A 12,479-nucleotide genomic window follows, 5' to 3' on the forward strand; every position below is an offset into this window, starting at 1 on the left:
AGTGACAAAAATGTAAATGGTAACTTGGGATTTCTTATTTTATTGAAAAGCATGATTCATTTACTTGTCTTAAAGTTGTAATTAGCAATTATATACAGAAAGAGCATAATTATATATAATGTAATTAATAGTGATGAAACACTTTCTATGTTACTCTACAAAACCATTCATATAATTTTATTAACTATGAGGTACTGTACTGGGGGGTTACAGTACAGTGCAGAGAAAAAAAGTCTTTCCTTCACATGGCTTATAATTTAGTGTATACATAAACAATCTTTTTCAAAAAGAAGAAAATGGAATTGGTCATATAGGTGCTGAAGTGTTGAAAGAATAAGTTGGATGCAGAGATAACCACAGAACTTTCTTCCCTTGTCTTCTTTCCTTTTGATCTTTTTGGCACTATCTTTTGAGAGAATTTAATATGAAACCAGTAATGAATCCAGAGTAATGACAGTTGACCCTTGAACAATGCCCTTGTGAACTAACAGGTTCACTTATAAGTGGGTAATAATAGTAAATACTGCAGCACTGCAGGATTTACTGTTGTTGAAACAGAACTTACACACAGGTTGACTATAAATTATATTTGAATTTTCAGCTGCACAGAGGATCAGTGCTCCTATCTCCTGCATTGTTCAAGGATCAGCTATAATTCACTGAATCTCTGTCCCACCATCAAAGAGAAGAGTAAGCATGGTAGCTTTGAAGCTGTGTGTCCACAGACAAATAACTGGCACAAATTTGACTACTAGTGATATTGATTTAGGTGTCTTCCACTCATGACTGCTACACAGACATATGATTCTCCTATCAATAAAAATTATAACTCCACTTATTTCATTATATTAACATTCAATATTTATATTATTAAGATGGTATATGTATTGACATTAAAGTCATTTGTAGCACTGTGGTTATGTTTCCTTTCAATGCTGTTTTATTGCTTTTCTAACTTCTTTCCAGAATTAATCAAGTATCAGACTTGTTTATTTATTTTTCTGCCGTAAGTACCTTAATACTAATAAGTATTTTCTGGATATTGTGAATACTTTAGAATGCTTCTAATTTCTTCTTCCTAGGCCATCTGTTCTGTAGCCTCTCTCCTCCTGCTCTTCACCCAGACTGCTTGCCTGAGGCTCACCAGCACATAGCTCCTCCTGGGAGAATCCTCCACCGTTAATTCTCTCCCTTGGATCCCTTGATGTCTGTATGTTAAGCTATCCTCCTTTTTTTTTTTTTTTTTCAGCTCCCTCATTTTAGTTGAGCATATCCTTCAATAGGTTCCTAAACAAGGTGCATTGGATAAAATGTCATTGAATTTGCATGTCTGGAAATAACATAGTTTCATCTTCTTATGTGGCAGAAGTTTAGTTAAGTGTATACTTCTAGGATGAGAATCATTTCTCCTCATGATTAGGAGTGTATCCTTGCCCACTTTGTCTTTCAACATTCAGCATTACTACTGAGGGTTCCAGTGCTATCTCATTGTAAATATTTTGTGCTTAATGGACACTTAGGTTGTTGCCTTATCTGGGCTACTGTGAGAGATTTAATGAATATGGGCATACATATATCTCTTCAAACTTCCATTTTCATTTCCTTTTTACCCTAAAATAGAATTGATGGATCATATAGTAGTAGTTCCATTTTTAATTTTTTGAGGAACCTCAATACTGTTTTCCATGAATTTCCACCAATAGTATGTATTTTCCCATAGCTCTATATTTTTGCTAATTTTTTTTTCTCTTGTCTTCTTGATGATAGCCATTCTAATGGATGTGACATGATATCTCATTTGCATTTCCTTGATAACCAGTGATGTTAAGAGCTTTTTCATGGAATGGGGTCCATTCATATGCATTCCTTGGAAAAACTGTCTATTTAGTTCTTCTGCTCATTTTTAAATTAGATTGTTGGTTTTTTAAATGCTTGGGTTGCATGAAAATTTTATGTATTTTGGATATTATCTTCTTATCTGATATATGGATTAAAAATATTTTCTCCCATCCCATAGATTTGCATCTTGTTTTTTGTTATTTGCTGTGGAGAACATTTTATTTGCTAGTGTCCCACTTTTTATTATTACTTTTGTAGTTTTTACTTTTGGTGTTTTATATATGCATATATATGTGTATATATGTATATATAAATCATCACTTAGTCCAATGTAAAAAAGCTTTCTAAGTTTTTTTTCCAGAAGTTTTATTATCTCAGGACATTTAAGTCTATAATCAATTTTAAGTTAAATTTTGTGAGTTGTTAAATATAGGGATCCAATTTTCTTTTTCTGTTGTAGTTAACCAGGTTTTTTTCCAGCACTATTTGTTGAAGGGACTAATTTTTTTCCCTTTGAATGTTCTTGGCTATGCTGCAATATCAGTATCATGTTGAGGGGGTGGATTTATTTATCCTGGGCTCTTCATTCTATTTCTTTGCCCCACATATCTATTTTTATGTCAGTTTTTACTGTTTAATTACTATAGCTTTTCAATATAGAATAAAATAAGAAGCACGCTATTCTGTTTTTATTGTTTTTCTCTCTCATGATTCCTTTGGCTATTTGGATTGCTTTATGCTATGCTCAGTAGTTCAGTCATGTCTGATTCCTTACTACCTCATGGACTGAAGCCTGTTAGGTTCCTCTGCCCACGGGATTCTCCAGTCAAGAATACTGGAGTGGAAACCTATTCTCTTCTCCAGGGGATCTTCCTAAACCAGAGATGGAGCTCAGCTCTCCTGCATTGCTGGAAGATTCTTTACCATCTGAGCCAATTTTTTATGATTCTATATAAAATTTGGGATTATTTTCCCTATTCATCTGAATAATTTTGATAGGGATCATACTGAATATATAAATGAATTATAGTAGTATGAGCATTTTAACAATATTAATTCTTCCAGTGGATGGACATGCACAATTTTCTATTTTTGTATTCTTCAATTTTTTCATCAAGTTTCTATAGCTTTCACAGAGCCAGTCTTCCAATTACTTGGTTAAACTTAATTATAATTTTTTTAATTGCTTTTGACGCTATTGTAAATGGGTTAGTTTTATGTCTTTTTTCAGATTTTTCTTTTTTTAGTGTTTAGAAACACATCATATTTCTGTACATTGATTTAATATCTGTTAAGTTTACTGAATTAATTAAGTGCTCCTACCAATGTTTTGGTTGAATCTTTAGGATCTTCTCTATATAAATTCATATCAACTGTAAATAAGGATAATTTTTCTTCTCTTTTTCTGATTTGAATGTCATTTATTTCTTTGTGTTGCCTCATTGTTGTGGCTAGAACTTTCAGTATTATGCTGAATTAGATTTTTGAGAGTGGGCAGCCTTGCTTTTTTCCTGATCTTGAAGTAATTCTTCCAAGTGTTTACTGTTGAGTATGTCAGCTGCGGGTTTCTCATATATGATGTTTCACGTGTTGAGGTATATTTCTTCTACATATGATTTATTAAAGGTTTTAATTATGAAAGTGAAAGTGAAAGTTGCTCAGTTGTGTCTGACTCTTTGTGACCCCATGGACTATACTGTCCATGGAATTCTCCAGGCCAGAATACTGAGCTATCACATCTGTTGATTTGTCTATGTTAAACCATTCTTGTATCCCATGGATAAATCCCACTCATTATGTATAATCTTTTTCATATATTGTTGAACTTGGTTTGCTAATTTTTTTTTAATTATTTGCATGTATATTATTCAGGGGTATTGGTCTAGAGATTTCTTGTAGAGTCTTTATCTGGCTTTTGTTTCAGGGTAGTGCTAGTCTCATGAAATGGGTTTAAAAATGTTTCCTCCTCTTCAATTTTTTGTCCCGTTGGAAAATGTTGGTGTTTACACTAATTTTGCATAGTATTTTGTTACAGATTAGTGTCTTTTCATTTCAGCTCCAAGACTTCATTTCAAAATTTTTTGCCTGGTGGTTCTAGTGAATTTCTTAGCAGAAATCACAAAGGCCAAGAGAGAGTGGAATGTTTGTTTTGCCAAAAGTTTTACTTTTGTTTTAGGCTCTAAGGATTCACTAACAAAAGAAACCACTTGTTACACACAAAAAGCAACTTCAATATTTAATAGAGGATTATTTGACTTAATTTAAATATACAGTTATTTTTAAAAAGAAATAGAAGTAATAGAGTATACGTCACCAAGTTGGACTGAAATCTATATCCAGTCTTGAACAGTGCTGGGAAGTCCTGAGTAACAGCAGTCTGGAGTCCCAGTTGGAAAAAGGGTCCTGGGCTGTGTATCCATCCCATGAGTGAGACTTCAAATTACAGCCTTGGGAGCTCCTGCTACTAATCCCAGGTCACAGACTGATATCATCATCAGTTTGCATGCTTTCAAACTGTGGCATTGGAAAAGACTCTTGAGAGCCTATTTCTTCTTTTTATACTTGTATTTATTTACTTATTTATTGCTGTGCTGGGTCTTCATTGCTGCATGGACTTTTCTCTAGTTGCAGAGAATGGGGCTACTCTCTAACTGTGGTGTGCGGGCTTCTCAATGTGGTGACTTTAGTTGCAGAGCACAGACCCTAGGATGTGCAGGTGTTAGTAGCTGAGGTACATGGGCTCAGTAGTTGCAGATCCTGGGCTCTAGAGCCTGGGATCAGTAGTTGTGGTGCACAGATTTAACTGCTCTGCAGCATGTGGAATCTTCCTGGATCAAGGATCAAACCTGTGTCTTCTGCCTTGGCAGATGGATTCCTCACCTCTGAGCTATCCAGCAAGCCCTCAACTTTATTTATGTATTATTTATTATTTCTTTAAATAAATTTTCTGGTTCTTTCTCCTTCCCTTCTTATGGAATAGTATTTACTCTCATATTTACTTTTTGAGAGATTCCTATATAACACATAAGCATTATTCATTCCTTTCTATTCATTTGTATTTATTTGTTTTTCTCCACCTTGATAATTTCATTTTCTGTCATCTAACTCACTATTCTACTATTCATTTTCTGTACATTACTGTAGATGCTCCCTATTGCGTGTTTCATTTCATTCATTGAACTGTTTATTTTTTCAGAATTTCTGCTCTTTTTTTCTATGAGTTTTCCCTTTTTGGTAAAAATTTTATCCAGAAAATGCATTATTTTGTAATTTAATTAAATTGTCTTCTGAGTTTCCTTGTAACTCATTGAAAGTCTTCAAAAGAACAATTTTCAATGCTTTATCAGTAGATCTCAGATTCTGTTCTTTTTAGTTCAGTTATTACAGAGTTGCTGTCTTTCCCTTTGTGTTTTCTTTTTTTCTTTTTGGTCAGCAATGTGAAAATTATTTAGCATCCAAATTATATTTTACACAACAAAATAAGATCTATTTATTGTGACTAGTACTATTTACAGCATCAACAAAGATAAAAGCCAATGTGGTTTAGCATCACTTTATCACATTTGTTTCCTGAGAAAACCACAGGAAGCAAAAACCATTTATGTTAAACCATGCTTTCCCTTTGCCTTTTCAAAGATCTATTTCAGACTTGGGTAAAAAAAACAACCTAAGTACAAAAAAAAAAAAGAAGAAGAATTCTAATTTTCACTTAGCATATTCTGTTTTTTTAAATTCTTGTTTTCTTTCAGTATTTTATTTTTTTTAATCAACTTGTTTTAATTGGAGGATACTTTACAATATTGTGGTGGTTTTTGCCATACATTAGCATGAATCAGCCAAAGGTATATATGTGTCCACCCTGAAACCCCCTCATACCTCTCTCCCCACCCTATCCTTCTGGGTTGTCCCAGAGCACTCACTGGCTATGGGTGCCTTGCTTCACGCATCAAGCTTGCTTTGGTCATCTATTTTACATATGGTAATACACCATATTCTCTCAAATTGTCTTACCCTTACCTTCTCCCACTGAATCCATCTATGTCTCCTTTGCTGCCCTGCAGGTAGGATCATCATTACTGTCTTTCTAAATTCCATATATATTCATCAATATACTGTATTTGTCTTTCTCTTTCTGACTTACTTCATTCTGTAAAATAGGCCTCTGGTTTATTCACCTCATTAGAACTGACTCAAATGTATTCCTTTTTATAGCTGGGTTGTAATCCATTGTGTACCACAGCGTCCTCATCCATTCATTTGTCAATGGACATCTAGGTTGCTTCCTCTTACACAGTTGGTGGGAATGCAAACTGGTACACCCACTATAGAGAACAGTGCAGAGATTTCTTTAAAAACTGGGAATAAAACTGCCATATGATCCAGCAATTCCACTGTTGGGCATAAACCCCAGGAAACCAGAATTGAAAGAGATACATGTACCCCAATGTACAATGCAGTAATATTTACAGTAGCATGTTTTTTTTATTTTGATATTCCTTAGAGTTTTGCATTGCTGCTTTTATATATGAATCAGTAGACACCTACTTACATCTTTGCTATTTATTTTCAGCTGATGTGTTCTGTTTAATGATTTTGTTATTAGTTGGGGTTTTCTTTGTCACTGGTATTCTGTTGTACATTTCTGGGTTTCTCTTGTGGTAGAATCCTTAAAAATAGTTTCTTCTCTGGTTATAAAACTCACCAGACTAGCTACTGGAAACCTCTCTTTTCTTTTCCAGAAGGTGGCACATTGGACCACAGATCAATTCGTGGTTTCTCTCTGGGTCTGACATGACCCATTTTTGGCCCACAGGACTCTGCTTGTTGCCCAAGGCTTCCAAAGAAAGACTACAGAATTTTCTGGGTTCCAATGTGTGACCTGAATGTCATGTTTTCTGGGTTCAGAGATCAACCTAAGGAAGAAGTAGTCATTGTGACAACCTTCAATGCTTCTGAGAGTAACATGAAGTTGTCTTGTTCACAGGGGCTATCACCTTGCGCTCAGCAATGATGAGGAACATATTCTCCCAGGTCCTGCAGCAGAGCCATGTGCCCTCATGTGCAGAATTCTATAGGTAGCATCACTAGTTGTAAGATTATAGGGGAAATGGTAATTGTTACAGAAAACACTGGATTAATAGTGGGAGGAGGACACGATTACAAGCTGGTTGGATGTGCCCACTTAAAGGGGCCTTCACAGCATTCCAATCATTGCAGCTGTGAAGAATGACCATGTAGAGAAATTCTCAGGCCTCCTACATTGTGCATCTTGTATTAGCAAAGGGCATTATGAGAGAAAATAATCTGAAAATTTTGTGGTTTCTGTAGCCTCTCTGGACTATCCTCCTAAAGGCCATTTCTGTGCAGACAGAAAAATGAAGATAGAGAGAAGGGATATCTTTTCAGTGAATAACAGACTTCGTGACAATATTCCTGTTGAGTCATGTTGGGAACAGTCCTCATAGCTCACTTATATTTTTGACCACTGAGGCAAGGTGCCCCTCCCAAGTCATGAGGAAGAAAGTGATGAAGTCAATAGAGGAGATTTTTTAAAAATAGTAAGAAATGCAGATTTTATTTTGAATATATTAAGTTTTAATAACATAAAAATACATGCAACAAAATGCACATACTTAAAATACATATTTTGATAAGTTTTGACATTCATATAAATCCATGAAACCATCGTCACATCCATAGAAAACCTATCTACCTTCATATTTACCTTGTTTCTTTCATTGATGTCACTCTGACCTCTAGTCAACCATTGATTTGTTTTTCTTTAGATTAATTTTAATTGTCTAAAATTGTATATGATTAAAGTCATAAAGTGTTTATGCTCTTCCTCTCAGGTGCCCTTATGTGACATACTTATCAGTGAGTAGTTAGTTTTTTCTTATATTGATAAGAAATATGTTCTGTGGATATACCACTATTTGTCCATTCATTTGTTTATCCATATTTGAGTTCCCAGTTTTTGACTGCTGCAAGTAAACCTGCTGCAGACATTTGAATATATTAATAGCTCTTCACATGGATATGTTTTACTTTCCTGTATTAATACTTTGGGCTGCAATGCCTGACTTACAGACTTAGTGAATGTATGACTTTTTAAAGAACACTGTACTATGTTAAAGTAGGAGAGATTACACAAGGAAAAAATGAGAACTTAGCATTCTTCCTGAGCCAGGTGATAGAGGCATTAAGGAATTACACCAGTACAGACCCTGAGTCTGCAGAGTGGAGGACACTATATTCGATGAATTTTATGACCCAGGCTACTCCTGACATCCAGAGAAAATTACAAAAGCTTGAGGCTGGGCCCCAAACCCCATCATCAACCTTGGTAGAGGAGGCCTTTAAGGTCTGTAACTACTGAAACTTGATGGAGGAAGTCAATAAAGATAAGAGGTAATAAAGAAAATGCAGCTCTTGGCTGTTCTGATTCACCCACCACCTCGAGGGGACCTTGGAGGACCAAGAAAACTGGACAGACCGCCGAGAAGCCACCTAGACCCAAACCAATGTGCTTTTGTCAGGAAGGGGGCACTGGAAGACTGGATGTTCTGAGCGCCCTCCTAGGTGATGCCGAGGAGCAACCCAGACCAGACTCAGTTCTTTGTGAATAAGTTGGACGAGAAAGCCTACATACCAAAAGATGGGGCCCGAGTGCCTGCCTGGCTATAGATCCCACTTGATCCATTCTCATTACCCCAGTGGAGCCTTGGGTCCCCCTTGATGTAACAGGTAAAGCTAAATTTCTGTAGACATTAGAGCTGCTTGCTCTGTTCTGACTTGGCCAGCTAGCCCCCTTTCCATCTGTGGGTTGTATTGTGACATGAGTTGGTGGACAGCAAAAGGGAGGATGATTTACATCTCTCCTTGGCTTCCCAGGTGCCATAGTGATAAAGAATCTGCCTGTAATGCAGGAGACACAGGAGACTCGGGTTCAGTCCCTGGGTTGGAAAGATTCCCTGGATAAGGAAATGGCAACCCACTCCAGTATTCTTGCCTGGAAAACTCCATGGACAGAGGAGCCTGGTGGGCTACATTCCATGGGGTTGAAAAAAGTCAGCTACAACTGAGTGACTGAGCACATCTGAGCCACAGATTGTCGTCTGTTGCCTGAGTATGTTCCCTGTCTGCCAGAGTTCTCTCTTACCTCCTGGAAGTGTGCACCTCAAGCTACAAATTGAAGGGAAGTTTAGATTTAGCAGTCAGGGCATTGAGGGTACCTATAGGCCTTACAAATAGCTGTGAAAAGAAGAGAAGTGAAAAGCAAAGGAGAAAAGGAAAGATATTCCCATTTGAATGCAGAGTTCCAAAGAATAGCAAGGAGAGTTAAGAAAGCCTTCCTCAGCAATCAATGCAAAGACATAGAGGAAAACAACAGAATGAGAAAGACTAGAGATCTCTTCAAGAAAATTAGAGATACCAAGGGAACATTTCATGCAAAGGTGGGCTCGATAAAGGACAGAAATGGTATGGACCTAACAGAAGCAGATGATATTAAGAAGAGGTGGCAAGAATACACAGAAGAACTGTACAAAAAAGATCATGACCCAGATAACCACGATGGTGTGATGACTCACCTAGAGCCAGACATCCTGTAATGTGAAGTCAAGTGGGCTTAGAAAGCATCACTATGAACAAAGCTAGTGGAGGGGATGGAATTCCAGTTGAGCTATTTCAAATCCTAAAAAATGATACTATGAAAGTGCTGCATGAAATATGCCAGCAAATTTGGAAAACTCAGCAGTGGCCACAGGACTAGAAAAGGTCAATTTTCATTCCAATCCCAAAGAAAGGAAATGCCAAAGAATGCTCAAACTACCGCTCAATTGCACTCATCTCACACGCTACTAAAGGAATGCTCAAAATTCTCCAAGCCAGGCTTCAGCAATACGTGAATTGTGAACTTCCAGATGTTCAAGCTGGTTTTAGAAAAGGCAGAGGAACCAGAGATCAAATTGCCAACATCTGCTGGATCATCAAAAAAAGCAAGAGAGTTCCAGAGAAACATCTATTTCTGCTTTATTGACTATGCCAAAGCCTTTCACTGTGTGGATCACAATAAACTGTGGAAAATTCTGAAAGAGATGGGAATACTAGACCACCTGACCTGCCTCTTGAGAAACCTATATGCAGGTCAGGAAGCAACAGTTAGAACTGGACATGGAGCAACAGACTGGTTCCAAATAGGGAAAGGAGTATGTCAAGGCTGTATATTGTCACCCTGCTTATTTAACTTCTATGCAGAGTACATCATGAGAAATGCTGGGCTGGAAGAAGCACAAGCTGGAATCAAGAATGTCGGGAGAAATATCAATAACCTCAGATATGCAGAAGACACCACCCTTATGGCAGAAAGTGAAGAGGAACTAAAAAGCCTCTTGATGAAAGTGAAAGAGGAGAGTGAAAAAGTTGGCTTAAAGCTATTCAGAAAACTAAGATCATGGCATCTGGTACCATCACCTCATGGCAATTAGATGGGGAAACAGTGCAAACAGTGTCAGAATTTATTTTTGGGGGCTCCCAAATCAGTGCAGATGGTGACTGCAGCCATGAAATTAAAAGACGGTTACTCCTTGGAAGGAAAGTTATGTCCAGCCTAGAGAGCATGTTAAAAAGCAGAGACATCACTTTCCCAACAAATGTCCGTCTAGTCAAGGCTATGGTTTTTCCAGTGGTATGTATGGATGTGAGAGTTGGTCTGTGAAGAAAGCTGAGAGCTGAAGAATAGATGCTGTTGAACTGTGGTGTTGGAGAAGACTCTTGAGAGTCCCTTGGACTGCAAGGAGATCCAACCAGTCCAACCTAAAGAAAATCGGTTCTGGGTGTTCACTGGAAGGACTGATGTTGAAGCTGAGACTCCGATACTTTGGCCACCTGATGCGAAGAGTTGACTCATTGGAAAAGACCCTGATTCTGGAGAAGATTGAAGGTGGGAGGAGAAGGGGACGACAGAGGATGAGATGGCTGGATGGCATCACCAACTCGATGGACATGAGTTTGAGTAAACTCCGGGAGTTGGTGATGGACAGGGAGGCCTGGCGTGCTGAGATTCATGGGGTCGCAAAGAGTCGGACACGACTGAACAACTGAACTGAACTGAACTGATGGACTTCATAGTCTATCCTCTTGATGTTATATTCCCACAGGCATCTGGGTGAACTTCCTGCTGAGCACAATCCCTTTAGTGCATTCTTTTTCCCCTAGTGGAGACTCTCCAAAAGTTACTCTTATGATCACTGCTTCCACTCAACCAAAGTTGTGTGTATATATATGTATATATATTTTACATATAAATGTAAATATATTATAAACACACACATGCACTGTAAGGTATAGTTCGAGACAAGGCAAGGAAAAAAGGAAGACGACCTCAATGGAGACAGGTTACCTTTATTTAGGCAAGGTGGGGCAACAGTCAGTCTAGAGACCAGGTTGAGCACATAGGGGCTCAGGAAGGCATCATATTTAAGGGGGGTTTTACGAAAGCAATAAGGGAAGATTTAGTCAAAGGGATGAACAGGAATGAGGGGTCCCGGGCCGGGGGTGGAGGGTGCTGGGCTGAAGCAATCTGCCCAGAGTCTCAAGGTGGGACTTAAAGTTCAGTTTTGTCATCCCCGAAGTCAGATGATTTAGCAAGGGCCCTTGAGATCATTATCTTCTTTTTCCAGGCCCAAAGCCTTTGAAGTCTTTATCTTCTTTTCTAGGCCCAAGGACTCCTTCATGCACACACACACACATATACATATATATATAATCCCAGTGTTATACTGGAATCCACCATTTGGATGGTTAAACTTTTTTCAGATTCTCCCTTATGTGTGGAAATATGAAATATGCCCAACTGCACACTTTTCAGATTTTATCCTGACCACAGAGTGAAGGGTCTGGGCAGATTTCCTTACTCTTTAGTCTTCTCAGTACATACTGAACTCTGTCTGTTATCAGTTTCACAGGTAGATAAGAATCTTCCCAGACACCTTGGTGTATGGTGCTATAACTTGCAACATCCGCAGACGTTCTTTTCTTTGTGAATGGATATCCAAATCATTTCTTAAAAGGGAGGATAAGAGGAGGAATGTATTACAACTCCATGATACTGACTCACTGGAACCTCTAATTCTTTTTTTTTTTTTAATAACTTATATTAGCTTAACAACTATTCTTACCTCTTTGAGCAGATAAATTGTAGTTCAATTTTGATTTATTTTTAGTTTTTTGCTCACTGTGTAGTCTGTCATCTTTTAAAAAGTATTATTGTTTGTTTTGAATTCTGCTATTTGTTTTAAATGCTTTTCTCCAAAGACTAGTGATCCCTGACACTTGCTGGGAAAGTCTCTGGGTCAATTATTATTGGTAGAGTTCACTGAACTATGATCTCACTCTACATTGATCTGGGGTGCCAAATGTCAGTATTTCTAGATATTTTCTTCGAAATTATCTGCCTCTTCTGAAAGGAATCTTTCTGGGAGCTACCAGCATTTTCAGAACTAAAGTAGGAAAAGCAAACTGGGACTTCGCAAAACTGTGTATGGACTTTCAACTTACATACCCATGCATCAGTATTTTTCCTTTCCAAAACAGAGATCCTTTTATTCAACATCTACATAAATGAAGTGTTAATGTTA

The sequence above is a fragment of the Cervus elaphus genome, chromosome 9 (assembly GCF_910594005.1).
Source record: "Cervus elaphus chromosome 9, mCerEla1.1, whole genome shotgun sequence".
Classification (NCBI taxonomy): Eukaryota; Metazoa; Chordata; class Mammalia; order Artiodactyla; family Cervidae; genus Cervus; species Cervus elaphus.